Genomic DNA, 23,781 nt, shown 5'->3' on the forward strand with positions numbered 1-23,781 from the left:
TCTGAGTGGACCATGTTCTCTACCTCCATTGTGGACGCAGCTGTTTGGAGCTGTGGCCGCAAGGTCTCCGGTGCCTGTCGTGGCGGCAATCCCCGAACCCGGTGGTGGACACCAGAAGTAAGGGATGCCGTCAAGCTGAAGAAGGAGTCCTATCGGGCCATGTTGACCTCCAGGACTCCTGAGGCAGCCGACGGGTATCGGCAGGCCAGGCGTGCTGCAGCTCGGGCAGTTGTGTAGGCAAAAACTCGGAACTGGGAGGAGTTCAGGGAGGCCATGGAGAAGGACTATCGGTTGGCCTTGAAGAAATTCTGGCAAACCGTCCGGCGCCTCAGGAGGGGGAAGCAGTACTCTGCCAACACTGTTTACAGTGCGGGTGGGGAGCTGTTGACCTCGACTGGGGACATTGTCGGGCGGTGGAAGGAATACTTTGAGGATCTCCTCAATCCCACCGTCATGTCTTCCACTGAGGAGACTGAGGCTGATGACTCAGAGGTGGACTCGTCCATTACCCAAGCCGACGTCACTGAGGTGGTTTGCAAGCTCCTCGGTGGCAAGGCACCGGGGGTGGATGAGATCCGCCCTGAGTACATCAAGTCTCTGGATGTTGTGGGGCTGTCTTGGTTGACATGCCTCTGCAACATTGCGTGGCGGTCGGGGACAGTGCCTCTGGAGTGGCAGACTGGGGTGGTGGTCCCTCTTTTTAAGAAAGGGGACCGGAGAGTGTGCTCCAATTATAGGGGAATCACACTTCTCAGCCTCCCAGGGAAAGTTTACTCCAGGGTATTGGAGAGGAGAATTCGACCAATAGTCGAACCTCGGATCCAGGAGGAACAATGCGGTTTTCGTCCTGGTCGCGGAACACTGGACCAACTCTATACCCTTCATAGGGTGCTCGAGGGTTCATGGGAGTTTGCCCAACCAGTCCACATGTGCTTTGCGGATCTGGAGAAGGCATTCGACCGTGTCCCCCGTGGTATTCTGTGGGGGGTGCTTCGGGAGTATGGGGTTTGGGGCTCTTTGCTAAGGGCTGTCCGGTCCCTGTACGAACGGAGCAGGATTCTGGTTCACATTGCCGGCAGTAAGTCAGACCTGTTCCCAGTGCATGTTGGACTCCGGCAGGGCTGCCCTTTGTCACCGGTTCTGTTCATAATTTTTATGGACAGAATTTCTAGGCGCAGCCAGGGGCCGGAAGGAATCCTGTTTGGGAACCACAGGATTTCATCTCTGCTTTTTGCGGATGATGTTGTCCTGTTGGCTTCTTCAAACCAGGACCTTCAGCATGCACTGGGGCGGTTTGCAGTCGAGTGTGAAGCGACTGGGATGAGAATCAGCACCTCCAAGTCCGAGGCCATGGTTCTTGACCGGAAAAGGGTGACTTGCACTCTCCAGGTTGGTGGAGAAGTCCTGCCTCAAGTGGAGGAGTTTAAGTATCTCGGGATCTTGTTCACGAGTGAGGGAAGGATGGAGTGTGAGATCGACAGGCAGATCGGTGCAGCCTCCGCAGTGATGCGGTCGCTTTACCGGTCCGTCGTGGTGAAGAAGGAGCTGAGCCAAAAGGTGAAGCTCTCAATTTACCAGTTGATCTACGTTCCGACTCTCACCTGTGGTCATGAGCTTTGGGTAATGACCGAAAGAACAAGATCGTGGATACAAGCGGCTGAAATGAGTTTCCTTCGCAGGGTGGCTGGGCGCTCCCTTAGAGATAGGGTGAGAAGCACAGTCACTCGGGAGGAGCTCGGAGTAAAGCCGCTGCTCCTCCACATCGAGAGGAACCAGCTGAGGTGGCTCGGGCATCTTTTTCGGATGCCTCCTGGACGCCTCCCTGGGGAGGTGTTCCAGGCATGTCCCCCCGGGAGGAGGGCCCGGGGAAGACCCAGGACACGCTGGAGGGACTATGTCTCTCGGCTGGCCTGGGAATGCCTCGGTGTTCTTCCCGAGGAGCTGGCCGAGGTGTCTGGGGAAAGGGAAGTTTGGGCTTCCATGCTTAGACTGCTGCCTCCGCGACCCGGTCCCGGATAAGCGGAAGAAGATGAGATGAGACGAGACGAATAAGAACACACCTAAAAGATTATTGTGTCACATTTTTGGACATAGTCCAACCTGTTCTTTTTGTGATCCTGATAAAGAAACTCAGCCGCTGTTGTCACACCCTAGTAACAGTGTACAATGAGGAACAGAAACAGTAAGTTAGGGAAAGAAAAGAAAAAAGCAAGTGTGAAGCTACGTGTTATAATAAGAATTGGATGTTTCTATGACAGCCCAAACATTCAGTTTATGAAAACCTCGTATGGCGAGGATTATTTGGCACAGTTTGATATATGGGTAAAGGACTTAGGATTCCCTGAGAAGGGCAGTTTTAGTTCCAGGCAGATAGGACAGTTAGAAGAAAAGTTGAAACAGAAGGAAAAAGAAGAGTCTGCAGATAATGTTAAGTTTTTAGGGGACTGGAGGGCATTTTCTGCATGGAAAGAAGAAACACATAAGAGAGAGTACAAAAGAGAGAAATGACAGGCAGGGCTCTCACCCTCTTCTCAGTGTTTGAAATTTCAGATGGACCCTGACCTGGAGTCTGCCCCACCACCCCGACACACACTGCCTCCTCAGCAAGGCGGCGCATCATTCCCACAAGCGCCTCACCCCCAAAGAAGGGGAGAAGTTGAGACAAAGAAAAAAACTGAGCCTCTGGAATCTCCTCCAGCCTACCTGCCGCCTCCAGCATCAGCACCTCTCAGCGCTTCTCCATCACACACGAGATCCAGTCTTACATATGGCGATGGAAAAGACACTCTCCTGGACCTGACCACATGCTCACCAGTGGGTCCACAAGGCTGTAACCTAAAGTCTGAAGTTCTTCATCTTCCAATTGTGGAAGTGGCTGGAGCTGACGGCGTGCTTTTAGTCCACAAACCCTGGATGACAGCGGATATCAAGGAAAGCATGGCTTCTTTTCCCAATGTGAGAGAGGTAGGAGGAAAGAGATTTGGTAACGAACTGTTGATGTTTTGCAGAGAATTCCGACCGACCACCCATGAACTTCGCCGCCTAATCATGACCAAGATGGGTATAGATTGGAACAAGGTTTCCAAAGAGTGGCTGGAAGCTGACCAGCGAATGACTACACCAGACTGGAGCGCAGCTGGCAATGACTGTTCAGCCTGGACAAGGAGGAAGAGGAAGAGGTCGAAGTAGGGGCCGAGACAGGACAACCTGGAGTGACTCGTCCTGGATAAAAGGTGCAACCTGCTACAACTGCAATCAGAAGGGACACATTGCTCGAGATTGTCTCCACAGTAGCAGCCAGAAGCCCTGTGAGGAGTACAAAAAAGCAGACTGATGGGCAGACTCCGGGAACAGGCCCCACATAGAGATCAGGGGAGGTAACACACACACACACACACACCTGATGATACACATACACATAGACAGGAGCATTCACATAATGTTAAACACATTAGTAGCAGCACCTGCATGCAACAGCAAGACTACACAGAAACGCCCGATACACCAGTCCAAACCGATACACCTGAAGTTGCATTAAGTTTGTTAAAATACACAACTACTCCCTTCTCTAAACTCCCTTGTACGGTATGCCCCTCACTGTATGTGAGCATGTGTTAACCTTTTTAGTAGATTCTGGAGCAGGACACTCAGTGATACAACATGGGGTACTTCCAGTAGACCCACCGCTCAGCTCAAATTCTATTCAGACAGTGGGCATCTCAGGACGACCTGTAACCGAAACTTTCTCAGTCAACCTCCTGTGTGAAAGCGAGGGAGGAATAGTTATGTCCCACTCATTTCTCATCTCACATACATGTCCAGTAAATTTGTTAGCACGTGATTTAATATGCAAATTAGGAGTAAATCTCATGTCCACTCAAGATGGACTAACTATTGAAGTAAGTGAAATGTGCGGTGTGCAGTATGGGTTTGGAAGCCCTCTGTATGTGTATGTCTGGCGGCTCTGCTCAGATCAACTCACACAAATTCCAAAACACCTTGTACAGCTCGCACACTTGAACACCTCATCAGTTGACACAGATTATATGAAAGAGGAAGATTTACACTGCACAGCACATGTTCACCAAGGGCAAGATGTAGAGTTTGAAAAGACTTGGTTTGCAGACCCCCACGCACGTGAAAGATTGACCCTCAAAGCTACATATTGGTCTAAACATTATTGCGCTGTGCAGGTCCATTTAACTCGTTGTTCAAACAGCTGCATCATTGTTCATCACAGTGTTCTCAAAACATGTTATACGTGGCCTCGTGTCAGAGGACTCTGAGGTCGGCTGCTGCCAACCTGATTTCTTTGACATCATTAATTCTATACCCCATGTCTCATTAGCAAAACCGCGAGCCACCCATTGGAAAGACGTGGGGAAGTGGGTCAAGAAGTGCACAGCCAGTGACAATGAATGGTCCCGAACAGAGGACCCTAGCGTGTTGTTTTGTCAAAGGCTTGGGGTCTACAAGCAAAGTCAGGCTGTGTGTGTGTGTGCATGTTAAGCGCAGCGTAATATTAGCCACTGATGACCAGGGTCCTGGGGACCCCGGCCATAGTGGCCTATTTGTCTGTTTCCACAGGAATAACTCCAGCAGAGGTGCACCCCAAATTGGCAGGAGTTCCAAATTCCGTTTGGACAAAGGGTAAACATGATGTGGGCCTAATAAAGAATGCTGAACCAGTGGTGATCACCCCCAAATCAGATTTCAGGCCTAGACAGACCCAGTATCCACTCAAACCAGAAGCAATCGCAGGTATAAAACCGGTCTTTGATTCGTTGCTGAAGGCAGATGTAATTGTCCCTTGCCAGGACTCTCCAGTGCGCACTCCTATTTTTTCCAGATAAGAAGGCAAGAAAACCGTCCCAGCCCGATGAGTGGAGGTTTGTCCAAGATCTGCAAGCAGTCAATGCTGCGGCTGTCCTGCATGTGCCTGACATCCCAAAAGAGTGCTCTGCAGACCACACCCACTCTGGGACTGCCTGACCCCAATAAACCATTTTGTTCAAAGTGTAGATGAAAAGAAGGGTTTTATGACCTCTGTTCTTTTGCAGAAACACGGGGATAGATTGAGACCTGTAGCCTACTTCTCCAGCAGGCTGGATCCAGTGGCAGCTGGACTTCCTGTTTGCCTGCGTGCAGTTGCTGCAGCTGAAAAGGCAGTAACTGCCTCCAGAAATATTGGGGGGTATTCTAACCTCACCCTTTTGGTCCCACATGCTGTCTCCCTGCTTCTGTTGGAGAAAAAGATGTCACATTTGTCAGCACAGAGATGGTTGAAGTATAACACTGTCATACTTGATATGCCTAACATCATTGTGAAACATTGTTCTGTTCTGAATTCTGCCTCTCTTCTCCCTACAGAGGACGATGGAGAGCCACATGACTGTTGCTCTCACTAATTAGGGCCCGAGCCCAAATGGGCGAAGGCCCTATTGTTCTTGTAAGAGTTCACTATTCTTCTTCTTCTTCTTCTTCCGTCTTCTTCTTCTTCTTTATTTTTCTCCGCTGTTGGGCCATTTTCGGGGCGCTTGCCATGGGCGAAAACGCACGAAATTTGGCACCAGTTCCGAGAATTGCCACCGCTACTCAGAACCAGAAGCCCAAACTTGGCCGGGGCTCAGGGCCTCTATTGCGCCCCCTAAGTCGTTGTGATTTTGGCCTCCCGCATTGCGGTGCCTGGGTGCCATGTAGTTTGTAGTAGTGGCATGCCATTTGGTACGCATATGTATCTCACTAAGCCGGACAAAAATGTAATGCCAATGCATTAGCCACGCCCAACAGGAAGTGAGGTAATTTCACTTTTGTGCAAAATGCATGGCCACGAAGACGGCGCAACTCCTCCTAGACCGTTCATAGGAATGTCACCAAAATTGATACACATCATCTACAGACATGGCTGACAAAAGTTACTAAATACGTTTCACGTAGGATAAACCGTTCAGAAGTTATACGTCATTCAAGTTTCGATGCAAAATTTTACATGCTTAAAAATTCATAACAAATCTTCTGATTGCTCAAAACTGCTCATACTTCACACGCAAATCACTCATTGGGCTTCTGACATGTTACCCAATTTCTGTGATATTTCGCCACTGGGGGCGCTATTTTTGGGCAAAAAATCCAATCTTTCCTCAAATTTGGTCAAACTTCACGGCCACCCTCTTACTCCCTCCCATGTCATGTATACCACATTTTGGGAATTTTCGTCCATGGGGGGCGCTGTTTTTGGCCAATGCAATTTCTCCAAAACGGGTTTTTGGTAAATTATTCCATAATGCTTTTCCTTCACACCACTACCTTGTGATAGTACGTTGCTGTTGTAGACTCTTATTTTTCCAACTCATAATCGCTCATGTACAGCATAGCGCCACCTACTGACATGGGAAAAACCAAAAAATTTATTCTTCAAAAATCTATATCTCATCTTCTATTTACTCAATTGTCATCAAACTTCATACGCAAACTCTTCATAGCTCACCTGACATATACGCCAAATTTTGTGCACTTTCGCCCCTGGGGGTGCTGGTTATGGCAAAAATGATATTGCAGCTTCTGATTTGTCAAACTTGGCAAGCAAACTCTTTACAAGACCCTTATTGGGGCGCTTGCCATGGTCGACAATGCACGAAATTTGGCTCCTTTTTCTTAGACTGCCACCGCTACTGAGAACCAGAAGCCCAGATCCAGGCGGGCCTCAGGGCCTCTATAGCGCCCCCTAACGTGTTGTGATTTTTGCCTCTCGCATTAAGGTGCCTGCTTGGCATATAGTTTCTAGTTATTATTATTATTATTAGGGCCCGAGCACCGTTCAGTGCGGGACCCTATTGTTTTTGAAGGACTATTATTATTATTATTATTAGGCCCCGAGCACCGTACAGTGCGCGACCCTATTGTTGCCATGTGTCCAATTCTGTGCTTTGTCGCCATTGTGGGAGTAATGTCTCTTGCCGAGGAAGCTGTGGAAGGTATTTCGCGGGGACGCATGCCCCCGCCCCCCCTTGGCCGCTGGCGCGAGGGCCCGTCGAGGCCGCTTGCGGCTTTAATGATTTTTGTTACCCCAGGGCAGATTTAAAGAGCGACCCTTTGGAAAATCCAGACATGATCCTCTATGTGGATGGTTCAGCCTCCAGAGACCCAGAGACGGGAAAGAACAAAGTAGGTTTTGCCGTAGTCTCAGATCACAAGGTCCTCAAGGCATCGTGTCTGCCCTTGAACCTGTCGGCATAGGCCGCAGAGCTCTGTGTCCTCATTGAGGCATGCAAATTGGCGGCAGGGCAATCTGTCATTTTTACGGACAGTAGGTATGCATTTGGCGTCGTGCACGACTTTGGCACCATTTGGAAACAAATTCTCACTAGCACAGGATCTCCCATTGCACATCATAAACTGCTCTCTGAGTTGTTGGATGCTGTTCTACTCCCTAGAGCCATTGCTGTGTGCAAGTGTGCTGCCCATACTAACAATACTGATCTTGTGTCTCAAGGGAATGCCAGGGCGGACACGGCAGCTAAGTGTGCAGCCTCAATTTCCAGTTCACCCTCTAACCTTGCTTTTCCTCAGGTTTCTACCCCTTGTTTACAGCTAGCGGACCTTCAGAGCACTGCCACCCAGGACGAGAGATGAGTCTGGAAACAGGCAGGCTGTATCTTTGCAAACTTGGTCTGGGTTTGTCCCTTGGGCCGTCCCAGTCTACCAAAATACATGTTCCCTTTCTATGAAAAATTGGCACATGGGCTCACCCATGTATCAAAAGGGGGGGATGGTAGCAGAAGTAACAGAGATGGTTCACAAAGGGGTTTTCAAATTATGCTGCGAAATTTTGCAAGCAATGCTTGATATGTGCACAACATAATGCAGGTCAAGGTATCAAACTAACTCAAGCAGCACACCCAATACCAGACAAACCATTTGATCATCTCCAAATGGACTTCATTGAACTGACACTTAGAGAGGGAAAATGGGTCCCTTAAAATAAACTAAGCAAAGCTTGTGCAGAAACAGGGCTAGGATGGACAAAGGTCTTCCCTGTAGTACTCACACAAATGAGGATGCAAACTAGACCTAAACAATGGTTAAGCCCATTTTGAAATTCTGTTTGGACGAGTACCCAACACGGGGATAGGGCCAGCTCAAGGAACACTGCCGGACACCACACTGTGTGATGATGCAATGTTGAATTACTGTGTGTGGCGCCGGAGGGTGAATTGAAGGGTCTTGGCTAAAGTGTTTGACTACGCCACCTGTGGCCTTGCACCACAAGAGACAATTGTACCACAGTATTTCCCCAGACCAGGTTTTAGACAAGAGGGCTCTCCCACACCGGTAAGTAAGTGAATACAGAGACATGAGGTTTCAGTCTAAATAATGTCAATATTTATTGAAAAAATAAACAGTAAAACAGTATTAAAATACACTTTGATTTATTGAATAAAACAGACAAGGCAAGTTATGATGACGGTAAAAGAAAAAAAAGAAAATACAGCACACGAGGGGGAAGTAAGGGCTGCCACCTGGATTAACAATACTATGTATTAGCAATATAGACTAAAGCAGCTTCAAAGGTTGGTTACCTGTCCTGGAAAGGTGAGGCTGACACACCAACATGCTCTGGGTTTCCTGTGCCTACCTACACACATGGGAAAATACTCAACCGCACACACAGCACAGATACTGCAAAAGGTGATCACAGCAAACAGTGAGGTGCTTGTTACCACTACAAATAGGTGAGGTGCACAAAGAGGAAAACTCAGATCCGGCAACCTGCCCCGTGGAACCGCCCAGGCTATAGAAAGATCAAAAAAGGGTAAGGAAAAACCAATGGTTCGAATCAAACAGCAGCTGAAAGTAGTCAGATCAGTTACTAGTGGTGGCAGCCAGCACTTCCCCCACGACCAACAGCGTTAGACCAACACATCTACAGCAGCAGCAAACACAAAAAAAGGCACGCCTAAGCATAGGCTGGAGTGGAGTCAGAAAGACACAAAATAAAATCCAAAGTAATACAAAAAAGGTCAAATACTAAGGGCAATAACTGAACTCACACGCACAAAGTAAGGCTAGGCAAAGCAGCAGTGGCATCACTCTGATGGAACAAGCAACAGTTAGATGCATGCCCAGATAGCAGAGGGACGTTGAAACGGCGCCGATTCTTGGTCAGAATGGTCGGTTTCCGTCGTAAGTCAGAAAATCAACGCTGAAACGGCGCCGTGAAACGTCGATTTCTCCGCCGTCGGAGAAGGTTGATTTATCACTGTTGAATCACCGTGGGTAAAGGTTGATCTGTCGACCGTCAGAGAAGGTCGAATATACGATGTTGAACCATCGTCACTTTTGCCGGCCAGTTTTCAACATTGGTAGGATGAGCAACTAATTGTTCAGAATATAAATTGCCACTGTTTGTCTTATCCTGCTTACACATAGATATGAGTAAATGATATAAGTGATAATGATAAGTAAATGATAAAAAAAGAACAAAAACCAGTTTACTTTCTTAACTCAGCAATGGATTTGACCTATCTTTGAAAGTTTTTTTGCAAATAACTTAACATTTCCAAGATGATCATGAATTAATTCTAATTTATAATTATAATTATAATTTATAATTATAATTATTTAATTCATAATGTCCCATAATGCAGTGCGATTACCACTGCTGTTTACTGGATGACGTCATTTTCGTTATATACCTGGGTGCATGTGAAACTCCTACACCACTCGGTTGGATCGCGACTCTCTTGTGGATCAGCCTGCTGTTACACTTGGACCATTGAGAAAAACACTGGACCACGCTACATTTTCATTCATCCCTGGACATCTGGTATGTACCATTATTCAGTCACTATTAATAAAGGGAATTTCGAATACAATTTCAAGCAGTTTAAGAAGTTATGATGAACTTCAGTCATATCACGCGTTGGAGAAATTTCCCTCAACTAGTATCCATTTGAAACAACAACAATGCAGATGCATTATTCAATCGAAAAACGAGTCGAAGTACTTGTCTTGTTGGAGTGAAAACTTAGCGTTTAAATCGAGCATGTAGGCCTAGGTCGCATGTCGTTTCGAGCTGACCTGTTCTTTTGTGTAGCCATGGGTCGCGCCTCGCGGCCATGAACTTTAAAGATTATCCAGCTACCAATGCTTCTGTAGTGACCACTTTGTTTGAGGTACCACGAACGAAATTGCTTATATTCCCTCAACTAATACAATAAACATGCAGATGCATTGTTTAGTCAAAAACTAGTCAAAGTAGTGGTCTTGATGGAGTGAAAACAAAGCATTTCAATCGAGTATATAGGCCGTGGTTATAACCGGTAGCTCTATACCCGGCTTGAGGGGGTTGGGCTTTGTAACGCTATGGGTCGCAGCCATTAGAACAGGACTCCAGACATTGTTAAAACATTGTTGGTATTAAAACAGAACTTTCTATAAAACAATTGTTTGAACTGTGTGTGTGTGTGTGTATGTGTAAGGTTATTTCAAATGTAATGACATAAATGTTGTCTTTGTTCCCCCCATGTTTACCTCAATGGAACCTGAAGACCACTACCCCGTCATTCCCTCAAAAGGTACTGCAGACATTTATTTCTTTAGGGGAGAGAACATGGCTTCTTATTGGTCAAAAAGAAGACGTGTTGTGACAGCTACTGAAATGTCAGAAAGGCAGATTCTGTCCGATTTTGAGTCAGCTCTGGGTAATCTTGCTGCTCAAGTCTCTCCTTCAATTGCATCACCCAGGCCTGCATCATCAATGGGTTTAGATGAGGATGGTGAGGATTCTGTTGAGTTGGGAGGGTGCAGTGATAGAGAGTCTGACAGCAGTAGCATGTCTTCAGAGGGTGACAGTGACAGTCATATTGATGGTGACTCTTTTGAAGAGTCAGGGCTTCACCAAAAATTAAAACACTGGGCTGCATCATTCTCTGTGCCTTTGATTGCCATTACTGCTCTGTTGACCATTTTGAGAACAAGCCACCCTGAACTGCCCAAGGATGCTAGGACCTTATTGGGCACTAAGCCTGCAGTACCATTACAGACCGTAGGTAATGGGGAATACTTCCATTTTGGCTTGGCAAAGGGAATTTTGTCCAAATTAAGCACCATCCATTTACCAGATGTTATTCAAACAATAAGAGTTCGATTTAACATCGGTGGTCTCCCTATTTTCAAAAGCACCAGGCTTCAGTTTTGGCCTATTTTGGCACTGATTGATTGTGATTACACCAGAACACCGTTTTTAGTTGGCATCTTTTGTGGCCCTGGAAAACCCTCCAATGTGTTTGATTATCTGACACAGTTTGTTAAAGACCTCTCTGATCTGCTTTGCAATGGGGTAACATTTGGAGGTAGAAAGCTGAGGGTGGCCATTTCATCCTTCATTTATGATGCTCCTGCTCGAGCATTTGTAAAACAAATTAAATGCCATAATGGGTACTCCGGATGTGATAAATGCCATCAGACTGGTATTTGGCAGAAAAAAATGACGTATCCTGAGACTGATGTTAGGCTAAGGTCAGACGAGGAGTTTGAAAATATGGTAGATGAGGACCACCACATCAACAGAAGTCCTCTGACGGGTCTGGTGAAAATGGTGTCTGCCTTCCCAATAGATTATATGCATTTATGTTGCCTTGGCGTTATGAAAAAGTTGATACATTTTTGGATGAGGGGGAAAAACTCTACGAAGCAGCCTACAAGAGCCATTAAAGCCATCTCCGAAAAGTTAATACAGCTTCGTCCCTATACTCCAGCTGAATTTGCACGGAAACCCCGTGAACTCGCCGAAACTGATAGGTGGAAAGCGGCAGAGCTGCGCCAATTTATGATTTACAGTGGGCCTTTAGTTCTGAGGGACATTCTTCCACAAGATCTCTATGAAAACTTCATGTTGTTTTCTGTGGCCATGTTTTTGCTACTCACACCAAACATATCTGAAAGTATGGTTTGTTTTTCCAAAAAATTGTTAATGGCTTTTGTAAAGCATTTTGGAGAGGTGTATGGTAAAGACGAGATTGTGTTTAGCGTACATCAAACAATACATCTGACACATGAGTACCGCCAGTATGGTTCCCTAGACAACATCTCATCCTTTCCTTACGAGAATTATTTGGGTAAACTAAAAAAAAAAAAATGCTACGCAAGCCATCTCAACCTTTACAACAGGTTGTCAAACGCCTTTCAGAGGAGCCAGTTTGTTTATTTCCACCACCACCTACACAACCACAGTTGTTACACCCACACCAGGAGGGCCCATTACCCCAACACTTAAGTTCTGGCCAGCAATTTAAAAAAGTGCATTTCAATGATTTCTGTTTTTCTTCAAAGCAGGGCGATAATTGCCTAGTGATTAAAAATGAAATCGTAATGGTGAAAAACATAATTAAACATGGTGACTCTGTCTTTGTGGTTTACATGAAATTCAAGAGGAGGGAGTCATTTTTCCACTATCCTTGCCCCTCCACAAGCATTGGCTGCTACAGAGTATTTGGCATAGACAGCTGCCTTAACGTTGACCAGCTTGAGGTTGTCCAGGGCAAATGTGTGTTGTTCCCAGATGGAGAGACCTTTGTGGCAATCCCTCTTCATCACTATTCGTAAACCTATATGGGAAGAAAAAAAAAAAAAAAACACACACACAAAGAAACACATCTTTACTTATGCGTTAGAAGGAATCTGGACAGTTGGAGTACTCCAGCTGGATGGCAGGCACTAACTATCCTTTCCATGGAGTACTTTTTTTTTTTTTATTATAGATGGCACAGATTTGGAAAGTTGTGGAATTCCAAGACCGGAGTGCAGCAGTTGTGTGGTCCAGCTGGGTGGTAGATGTTGACGGAGAAGTGGGATGCTACTGGCCACCCTTTGGCGGAAACAAAGCTGTGAAGGCCGCCATGAACTGCACCCCCCTGGGACAAGGATGGCGATTCCATCAAAAAATAAGGGTGCTGGCAACCTGTGGTGAGCTGCATAGCTACTTCATTAAACCAATGACAATACTTCAATACTGCATTAAGCCAATTTCATTAAGACTGCCTTCCCTTTCAGGCACCTTTGCCAAAGCAAGATGTTACCTGACCCGATCGCTTGAGGAAGGCTACCTTACAGCAGACCTGCAATCGGATGATGGTGAGATGGGGCCAAGGAAAAGACGGTAAAAGTGTTTTCTTTTTGAAATCACAACTTGCAGTTATAAGTTCAATTACGGTTTCGTTTGTGTTTTGAGCTGTGTCAGTAAGGTCCTGGGTTTGTTTTTAAGACCAAACAAAAGGTATTTGGAGGAGGACAGCAAGGAGGAGGCAGGACCAAGCCGTAGGGGGAGGAGGCCACCATCTATTGACGCCACTCAGCTGGACAGCGAGTGGCAATTCCCCTCCCTTAATGAAGGTGACTATCTGTACCACTTGTTGTTGTTCTACTAAAGACCTAGAAGTTGTCTGAAATAATAATGCTTTCATTTCCATCTTCAGACACCCAGCCAGGCCTGTTTCTTCACAGCCAGCCATTAACTCATGGTAACTATGCATTTCCTTTATTTATGCCAGAAATTAAAATACCAATGAGTAAGTGAAGATGTTTTGATCAACTGACTGCTTACTATTTTTCAGATTCACCGTCATCAGAAACCCTGCCAGGCCCTTTCCTTCACAGCCAGCCACTAACCCATGGTAACTATGCATTGCCTTGATTTATGCCATAAACGACTAAAAAAACAAAAACAAATATCTATGTAGATGTGTTTTGATCAACTGACTATACAATTTTTCAGATTCACCCCAGCCATGTCACCGCTTCCATGGTAAGTCAAAGAGGAAATCAATCAATATGAAAATTGTGAATTTAGAACAGAAATTAAATTAAGGCGCACCTTGAAGTGAACTAAATTGTACTCTCTGATATTTCAGCCACACCTCTGCCATCGCAACAGGGGAACAATCAGTTGCTGCGTAGTGAGTCATCAACTGTAATCACTGTTCAAAAATGACCAGCAATATGAAATAAAAGTCCTAATGTTTGGTGTTACTTAACAGACATGGGCATCAGCACAGTCATCGCTCTCCTTGGCCAGCTGAGGGAGGAAAACAGGGAGCTGAAGGGGGAAGTAGGAAGGCTGGCGCAAGAGGTCAGGGCCCTAAGGAGAGAGATGGGGAGACAAGACACACCCCAGACATCACCCCTAATCAAGCTCCCACTCTCCACCATGGAGGAGTTTTTGGCAGCAGAGGCCCTGGTGAAGGAAGATGCCAAACAAAAGCAGCTAATGGTACTTATTGAGTCTTACCTTTCCTTTCCAGTCATCTGCAACACCTGCAAAAAGAAACACAAATACTTAATATCATTGTGAATCAATGAAACAATGATAAACACTGAATACTTTCTCATTATTGTCTTCATGCTACATTTTATTCTATCAGGTGTCTACCTTAGCCCTTTGTGGAGGAACCGACGTAGGGGTCACAGTGAGGCGGATGCTGCGTAGCCTCCTGGTCAACAGCTTGGCCAGCCAATTTAACTGGGCTGGAAAGGGGGAAAAAAACTGCATTGAAGGACACCAAGATCCATGATGTCCTGTTTGGTAGGTTATGCATGTGCACAAAGCTGTAAAAGAGGGTAAAATAGTAAGCTGTCGCAAGTACTTGCACACTACTTCTAAACGTTCTTTGATAACTCCTTCACTAACTGTAACATTACGATTATAACGACAACGACAAACATATTGTGAAAGATGCAAAGGATTAAAAAGGATTAAGAAACTCACCAGGTGCCTTACTCAGAAAAAGCAGATGTGCAGGCAAGTCCAGGGAGGCTGACTGAGTGACGAACGGTCCGGTAGTGGCATTTCTATTTCCGCTTTGTGTCAATGGGGAAATTAAAATGTTTTTTTTTTTTTTTAATCCCGTTTAAATTGTCACAAGATTCACATCTATGGTTTCTGATTTTTACATATATTTCCTGTACTAGTACCATTACTTGCCACCTACCACTAGAGTGTGACGTGCATAGTCTTAACAACTCAAACTTTAACAATTATCACCATGCAAAGTCTCAATGTTGTTTTGTTCTTTTTCTTTCAGATGCTCTACAAAAGCAGCTGCCAGGGAGCACACACGCTACTTTTAGTGACGCAATCAAGAAGTGGCTTAAGTATGCGCCAGAGAGAGAGGGAGGGATGAGGAGATGTGAGGTAGGGTGGCATTTAGAAACCCATAGCCTACTGCTGACTTTCTTTATCAATGCTGCATCAAATTAATTTTGGTTATGTTTTTCTGTTTCCATGTACAGGTGTCTGCGCCGCAGGAGGAATATAGGCCACAATTATAAATTATAAATAAATCATAAAATGTTTCTAAAAACTTGTTCAAGTGTGTTCTGTTCCTTATAAATGTTAAAAGTTATGCCTCATTAGATAGCTTGACAAACATTAGGAGAGGTGCATTGTTGCATGCATTTTTATATCCTGTTGTACATTAAACAGGACGTAGCCTACGCACATTGATATAAATTTTCACTTTCATGGTTGAAGTATGCATGTGTGTGTTCATCCTAGGCAAGAGCCCCGATGCTTTATTGTTAGCTAGTTTAATTTAGCCTGTTTTGCTTAATTTGTAGCCTTCCTGTTGTACATAAAACAGGAAGTAAAGTTGGATGAATCATCGCCGAAAATTAAACTATAAATCGACCGAAATCCGTAGTTGAATAAAGGGTGAAAGGGGGTCTATTCTCTGTCGGCCACCATCCACTTTTCAACGTCGTTTCAACGCAAACTCGTATGAGCAAAGCGGTGTTGAATCAACGCCGGTGATCCATGATGATTCGACGGCGTATGGTCGAAGAACATAGCGATGATTCCCCGTCGAATCAACGCCCTTTTGCTATCTGGGTGGTCACAAGTGTGCTTACAAGTTAAAAAGGTTCACATTACTAGGAGTGCTCACACAATGTTATTTAAAAAAATTCACGCAATTAAAAGTAGTCACAACAATAAGAATGTTCACACACCTAGCACATATGAACTGGACATAAACACATTCTGATTTACCTCCATGCATCAGACTCCGGCACAAACAATGGCATCAAACATCCCAAGCAGTCACAATGTTCGCAGTGTGCTACTGGAACTTTTGTCAAGACCACAAGCGGCAGAATGCTCCCAGCATCCTCTGGACCAAACCTTCGGTAGTTCAACACTACCCGGAAGCGTTAGATGGTGTACTGCGGATCACCTCCAATAAAAGCAGTGAGGACCGAAGCAGAAATGCAAAAAACCAAAGCTTGTGTGTGACCTGCCAGTGAGTGCAATTTTATAGATGTAATGCTAATCATGAATGAATAGCCACACCTGCTACCTGGGGGTGTGTCAGCTAGGTGCAGACCTACGGTGGCTGCAGGAGGACAACCTACCGAAAGATAGTAGTAGTAGTAGTACTTTATTGTCACCATACAAGTACAGTGAGATGTCGTTTAGAAACAGCCCACAGATGCCCATAAAAGTAATAAGTAGTTAAGCAATATAGGTACTGTACATCAATATTTAAAATATATATATATAGAAAATATAAAAATCCACAATAAATATATACAATCAAATGTGCTGGTAAGGTTGAAAGTGATGATATAAAATTAAGATAAATAATAAATAGGTGCAGGGTTCAGGTATTCACTGACCAAGTTAGCAGCGCAGTAGAGGTAGATTAATGTTGGTATGGGACACATACCCCTACACACACACAGTTGGTAAGATAAAAGTAGAGGTATAAATAGTAATAGTAATAAATAAGGTGCAAGTGAGTCATCATATTACATTACAAAGCTGTGGCCACAGAATGCAATATAGTTACCCAGACCAATGCACAGGGTCCTATTGCACAGACCCCACTGCACAGTCCAGGAAAGCAGGGGTTAGTATCAGTAATGTCCTAATACAGTGATCACACTATTGGACAGACAATGGTCACTATTGGACAGACACCCCCCCTACCCCCACCCCCACCACACACACACACACACACCCACACACACAGCCTGTGGCTACAGGCACACACACATGCCTTCCAGGTTTCCCAGCCTGGGGGGACCACTGGCATCTCACAGTTCAGCACGTCCTGAAGTAATGAGGGGGGGCAGGTGACACATGGAGTTCAAAAGTCTGATGGCGGTGGGATAGAAACTTGTCTTGTAGTGCGGCTGTGCAGCGTCCTGAAGCGTCTGCCAGATGGCAGCATGGTGAAGAGCCTGTGACCGGGGTGTGTGTGATCCTTCAGTATGTTTATTGCTCTGTTTGTGCAGTGTGTGTGATGAATCTCCTCAAGTGTGGGGAGTTGGCTGCCAATGATCCTCTGTGCCATTTTAATGATGCGCTGTAGCGTCTTCTTGTTGTCGGAGGTGCAGTTGGAGTACCATGATGTAATGCAGTATGTAATGACTGATTCAATGGTGCAGCGGTAGAAATTGATGAGCAGATTTTGTAGTAGTTGGGCCTTCTTCAGTGTCCGCAGGAAGTGCAGCCTTTGGACCCCCTTTTTGGCTATTGCCGAGGTGTTGGTGGTCCATGACAGGTCCTGGCTGATGTGAACTCCCAGGAACCTAAAGCTCTGCACCACCTCCAGTGACTCCCCTCCAATGCTGATGGATTGGTGGTGGTCACCCTGGCCACACCGCCTGAAGTCCAAGATCACCTCTTTCGTCTTCTTGGAGTTCAGGGCCAGGTTGTTGTCTTGGCTCCAGCGTGCCAGGTACTCCACCTCTTCCCTGTAGGCCGACTCGTTGTTGTTGGAGATCAGGCCAATCATGGTTGTGTCGTCAGCAAACTTCACGATTGTGTTTGTGCTGTGCTTAGGAACACAGTCATGTGTGAAGAGGGAGTAGAGAAGGGGGCTGAGCACACATCCCTGCGGCACGCCTGTGTTCAGGGTGATGGGTCTTGAGTGGAGTTTGCCCATGTGCACAGACTGAGGTCTGTTACTGAGGAAGTCCAGTATCCATCTGCAGAGCTGGGGACTGAAGCCGAGGTTGTACAGCTTAGTGGCCAGCTTGAGAAGGGGGATGGTGTTAAACGCCGAGCTGTAGTCAATGAATAGCATACGCACATAACTGTTTGGTTCCTCCAGGTATGAGAGGGCAGTGTGAAGGGCCAATGAAATGCCATCCTCCGTTGATCTGTTGGTCCTGTATGCAAACTGATGTGGGTCGAGGAATGGGGGGTGTTGGATTTGATGTAAGCTAGCACCAGTCGTTCAAAGCACTTCATCACAATGGGTGTGAGTGCTACTGGGCGATAGTCGTTCAGGGACTTGATGGCCGCCTGCTTGGGGACAGGAACAATGGTGCTGGTTTTGAAGTAGGTGGGGACTGCAGCTTGGTCCAGGGAGATGTTGAACAGGTTAGTGAGGACTGTGCTTAGTTGGCCTGCACAGTATTTTAGGACCTTTCCGGGAACTCCGTCTGGTCCTGGTGCTTTGCGAGGGTTAATGCTGCTGAGGGCCCGCCTAACCTCGTGTTCGCTTAGCACCAGTGCATGTGATGCAGTGTCCATAAGTTCAGTGGGGGGTTGGGGAATGGGTCCCTCATCAAACCGTGCAAAGAATTTGTTGAGGTCATCAGGGAGGGTTGGGTTGTGAGAGCTGGGCAGACAGGAGCTGGTGCTCTTGTAGTCAGTGTAGGATTTGATGCCCTGCCACATGCGTCTGGGGTCAGAGTCCACAAAGTGCTGCTCTATTTTTTCTTTATAGGAGCGCTTAGCTTCCCTGATGCCCCTCTTCAGGTTGGCCCTGGCTACTGTGTAGGCTGCCTGTTCGCCAGAGTGAAAAGCCTTGTCTCTGATTGCCAGCAGGTTCTGGACTTGTCTGTTCATCCAGGGCCTGTGATTTGGAAAGGTGCGAATGGTCTTGTGGGTGGTGACATTGTCTATACAGAAGCTAATGTAGTCCAGAACAGAAGATGCATATGTATTTAGGTCTGATTGTCTATCCAAGTTAGAGATCGAATTAAAAAGTTCCCAGTCAGTGTCCTCAAAACAGTCTTGCAAGCATTCAATAGCTCCTTCAGGCCAGACTCTGACGATCTGGCTAGTGGGCTTTGACCTGGCAATGAGAGGCTTATATGCAGGGGTCAAGAACAGAGGGATGTGGTCGCAGCGTCCGAGGTGGGGGGAGGGGGATGCTTTGTATGTGTTGGCAATGTTACAGTAAACAACGTCTAGTCTATTCTTTCCTCTGGTTGTTCGCGAGGACAGGTTACATTTGCAACGTTGTCCTCTGCTTTGAAATCTATCCACAAACAGGTAAAAGAAGCACTTCCCAAACCCGCTGAGGGATCTACAACCAGGGGATTGGATCGTGGTGAAGGACTTCTGACAAACCAAGTGGAACAAGCCACGGTGGAATGACCCATTCCAGGTCCTGCTCACGACCCCAATGGCAGTGAAGGTCACAGGCAGAGTGACGTGGATCCACGCTAGCCACTGCAGGAGGGTTCCTGAACCGGCTGAGCAGGAGGGAAAAGAAGGCCTAAGTGACCCAGACACTGACTAAAGCTCATGAGGAAGAAAGGCATCACTGCATGGAACAGTGCAAGTATCACATCAATCACATACGCACCCTCAATAGCGAAGAGTATTTCAGTGTCTAGCCGATAGACAAGTCTTAGGGTTTCGAGTTTCCCCCCAGTCCCGGTGAGGTGGGACGAGGGCTGATAGGGCGTGCCCGCCCTCTGAGCACCAATACACAAGGGCAAGGGTTAACTCGGAGACATAGTTAACATGAAATGAAGGGGGTAAATCATTATAAGCTAGGTCCAGTCGTGGCCTTGAGCATTCTGATCCTGCTGGGGCTCATGGGATGATTCGTGTGGTGGTCAATACAGAGAACCCAGGCTGACACAGAGTCGAAGACAGTTGGTTTAGTGGATGGAAGACTCTGATTCTATCCACCATACCGGTCCTGGGCTTAGTGATTGTGATGCTATGTTTGCTCCCTGTTTTCTGTCAATGTTGTATGTCTGTGTTTCAGAGGCAGCTGACAAATATCGGTTACCAGACGGTGAAAATAGACTCAGACGACTTGCCTGACTGGCCTCCAAATCCACATGAAGACTTTAACCCACCGTTCGATGACATCAGTACAGTTGACATGAATTAGTCCTAACTTAAAACACTTTCATTATGATTGTTTCCTGTTCTATTATTCCTGATCTATGTATATGGTTTGCTAGCGTTAACATAAGACTTCTACGTCTTATAAAAACAGCCTTAGCATTATCCCTGTACACTCAATGACGTGTTAAGTTGAATCTCTCTGGGAACTCTTATCACTGAAACTGTGTACAGTTCTTTCCTTTTAGCAATTATTATCTTATAGGATAATAAGGGGGGAAATGTGAAGGAAAATTAATGGACGGACATTATTATTCTCTGTGTTTCTGTATGTTGAGCTAAAGTGGCTTAGTTACTGAGAAGAGATGTTTTTCCACATGCTGTAATCGCTTTTCTGTGGCCTTGGTGGTAATGAGCAGGGTGCTTGAGTTCGCCCTAACTACGCATCTTCTCATGATGTAACCACCTTTCCTGACCTCGGTGGTGATAAGCAGGGAGCTTGAGCTCTCCCTAACTCACATCTGCCTGCACATACCAGAGCACGCCAGGTGCACGCTTTAACAAACCTTCATAGAAAGTCTTGAGCCAATCACGTGAAGACACAAGCAGTGAGCAAATGCTTTCAGAGTATAATAGATAACATTCCTAAAACACAACTCAGAGTGCGCATACTCTCGGCATCAGAAGTGGTGTCTTCTCTTCTTTCCTTCTCTTTCCTTTCCTATTTTATATATCTGTTATATGATCTACTATAATAAATGACTGAAAAGACAACTGCTAAGCATTTTGAAGTGTTTATTAGAAATTTCCATTACAGGCATCTCTTGTGCACAGCCCTCTTCAGGTCACCCCACATATTTTCAATTGGATTTAAGTCTAGGCTCTGGCTGGGCCATTCCAACAATTTTTTGGGGTTGTTTTCATGATGAAAGATGAAATTCCTCTTCATCTTCAGCTTTCTAGCAGACACCTGAAGGTTTTGGGCCAAAATTGACTGGTATTTAGAACTGTTCATAATTCTCTCCACTTTGACTATAGCTCCTGTTCCAGCTGAAGAAAAACAACCCCAAAATGATGCTGCCACCACCACCATGCTTCACCGTGGGTATGGTGTTCTTTTGGTGATGTGCACTGTTGTTTTTGTGCCAAACATACCTTTTGTAATTGTGGCCAAAAAGTTCAAGCTTGGTTTCATCAGACCATAACACATTTTCCCACATGCTTTTGGGAGAATTGATGTCTTTTTCTTTTCTTTTTTTTTTTTGCAAAATTCACCTATGGTCATGAGCTTTGTTATGTCTTGATTGGTAAAACCATGTAACTGGAAGAGGGTGTACTTTCTTTTTCACATGACTGTATACATCAGTGGGGAGAAAAAACAACAGCAAGAAACAAAAACAAAAAACCCCTGATGTGTCCAACTTTTGTTTAGACTATAGAACACCCCAGTTGTTTTTATGCACAAGCTGGGTGTTTCCCCTATCTGTTTGCTGTGTCTCATACTTGACTTCCCTGATCCATTGTGTGACTCTGAAGGGTCTTTGCCACTTTTCAAGCTAATGGTGGAGAGTAATATGTAATCTGCCAGTTTGGAAGTGGTAAACAATGGCCTGGGTCATTCTAATTCACAGTAATTCAGAAGATTGTGTAGTGTGAATAAGATAAATATTGTATCTGGACTGATTAGAATGTCTTTCTGAATTCCACTTTGGGAGAATACACAAATTCACATAGTCCATTAGGACTAACACAAAGCAATGTCCATGTATTGGCCAGGCATCCTGGTCAGGCAAAGGGGGGGGGGGGGGAATCTCAAGAATGGGGAGAGGGAGTAATAGCATGTTTAGGGAATCACAAGCTGACACTTGTGGCAAAACACCCACCAACTGTTAGGACTAGGACTGTTTTGGCCTCTAGAGGCCGCTGTTATTTCCTTTTCATGTCGTGTTTATTTTGGCCTCTAGAGGCCGCCACTGTTCCTGTGTTTTGTGTTTGTGTTAATTGCCTAATTATCTTCACCTGTGTCCTTAATTAGTTTGTCTATTTATACCCCTGAGTTCAGTCCTCTTGTCACGGAGTCTTTGTGCTGTTATGTTTATCTCCAGTTTCCTTTGTACTGTGTTTTTTGATCTTCTTAGCTTTTGAATTTTTGCACTTTGCTTTTCTTTTGGATTATACTCTTTGGTTTTTTTTGTCTTTTGTTTTGCCCTGTATATAGTGTATATAGTTTAAATAAACCTTTTGATTCTTTTTCTACTTCCGCCTCACGCCTCTGCATTTGAGTCATCCCCCTGGTGGCCTAGTGGGGGTTTGCTGGATTATCACACCAACGAACCAGGTTCGAATCCCAGCAAAACCCTAACACCAACAATGTGCATTATACAGTTAAAAGTCAGAGTCCCTCCCATGCCAGGACCTGACCTTCCCAGGCAGTCTCCTGTTCCAGTACTAACCAGGCACTTCATGGCACCGATTTCTGTTTCCATAGCCCTCGGTCTCTCACTATTTCATAGCTGGGGTTACAGTGTGGGACCAGTCCTCTGGTAAGAGTTTGACTCCCTACTCACATCTGTATTGTGGCATACCTCGCCAGAAGACAGTAGATACCAGTGGTGTAGTGGTTAGCATCAGATTCTTAACTATACTTAATGCAGCAAGAAAGTTCTGGGTTCGAGCCCAGTGGCTGATGGGGGCCTTTCTATGTGCAGTTTGCATGTTCTTCCTGTATCTGCGTGGGTTTTCCTCCAGGTGCTCTGGTTTCCCCCATAGTTCAAAGACATGCAGTTAGGTTAGCATGGGCCTGAGATTAGGCTGAAGTGCCCTTGAGCAAGGCACCTAATCCCCAGTTGCTGTAGCATAGCTGCCCACTGCTCTGGGTATGTGTGTGTTCACTGCTTCAGATGGGTTAAATGCAGAAGAAAAATTTCACTGTGTGCTTACAGTAAGTGTACATGTGACAAATAAAGGCTTCTTCTTTTGATAATGGTCTTTTGTATGACCTGACCGCGAGTAGAACTCATGATCTCCTGGTTAAGAGGCATACATGCTAACCACAAGGCCAGCTCATGGTATGTTATACAGTATCTATCAAAAAAAAAAATTATACACTCCATCTAATTCAATGGGTTTTCTTTATTTTTATGAATTAAGACACTCCATGTTTTAAAATAATGATGGACTGTCATTTCTTTTTAATTAGTTGAGAGTTTCTTGACCAAATATGGATTACTACAGTTGTTGAATAGGACTATTTACTGCATTTTTTTATTATTTGCTATTTACTGTTTAATGGCCTTGAATGCATTAAGTATAGTTAACATTTGGTGAGGCACACTTGTTAATTGAAAAGCATTCCAGGGGACTACTTCATGATGCTAGTGAAGATAAAGTTGTAGAAAGCTGTCATTAAAGGTAAACAGTGGCTACTTTTGAAGAATCCAAAATATGAAACATTTGTTTTTAACACTTTTTGTTTACCACATAATGTCATATACAGTATGTTCCATATGTTAAGTCATATGTCTTCCGTATTGTTCAACAATGTAGAAAAAAAAAAACTATGAATGTGTAGTGTCCAAACTTTTGACTGATGCTGTGTACTACTACTAGAACTAATAATAATAATAATAATAATAAAATAATAATAACAACAACAAGTGTTGCCAGGCAAAACAAACCTCGCCTGG

General features: G+C 45.2%; 1 long non-coding RNA gene across 1 annotated transcript; it reads left to right on the forward strand.

Moving 5' to 3' along the window:
* Positions 1-14,029: 14,029 nt before the first annotated feature.
* Positions 14,030-15,359, forward strand: LOC132887565 (uncharacterized). Its single transcript, XR_009654855.1, has 4 exons — positions 14,030-14,269; positions 14,421-14,581; positions 15,081-15,190; positions 15,289-15,359. It is a non-coding gene; the product is annotated as an uncharacterized LOC132887565 (long non-coding RNA).
* Positions 15,360-23,781: the final 8,422 nt, after the last annotated feature.

This window comes from Neoarius graeffei, chromosome 6, assembly GCF_027579695.1.
Source record: "Neoarius graeffei isolate fNeoGra1 chromosome 6, fNeoGra1.pri, whole genome shotgun sequence".
NCBI classification, from domain to species: Eukaryota; Metazoa; Chordata; class Actinopteri; order Siluriformes; family Ariidae; genus Neoarius; species Neoarius graeffei.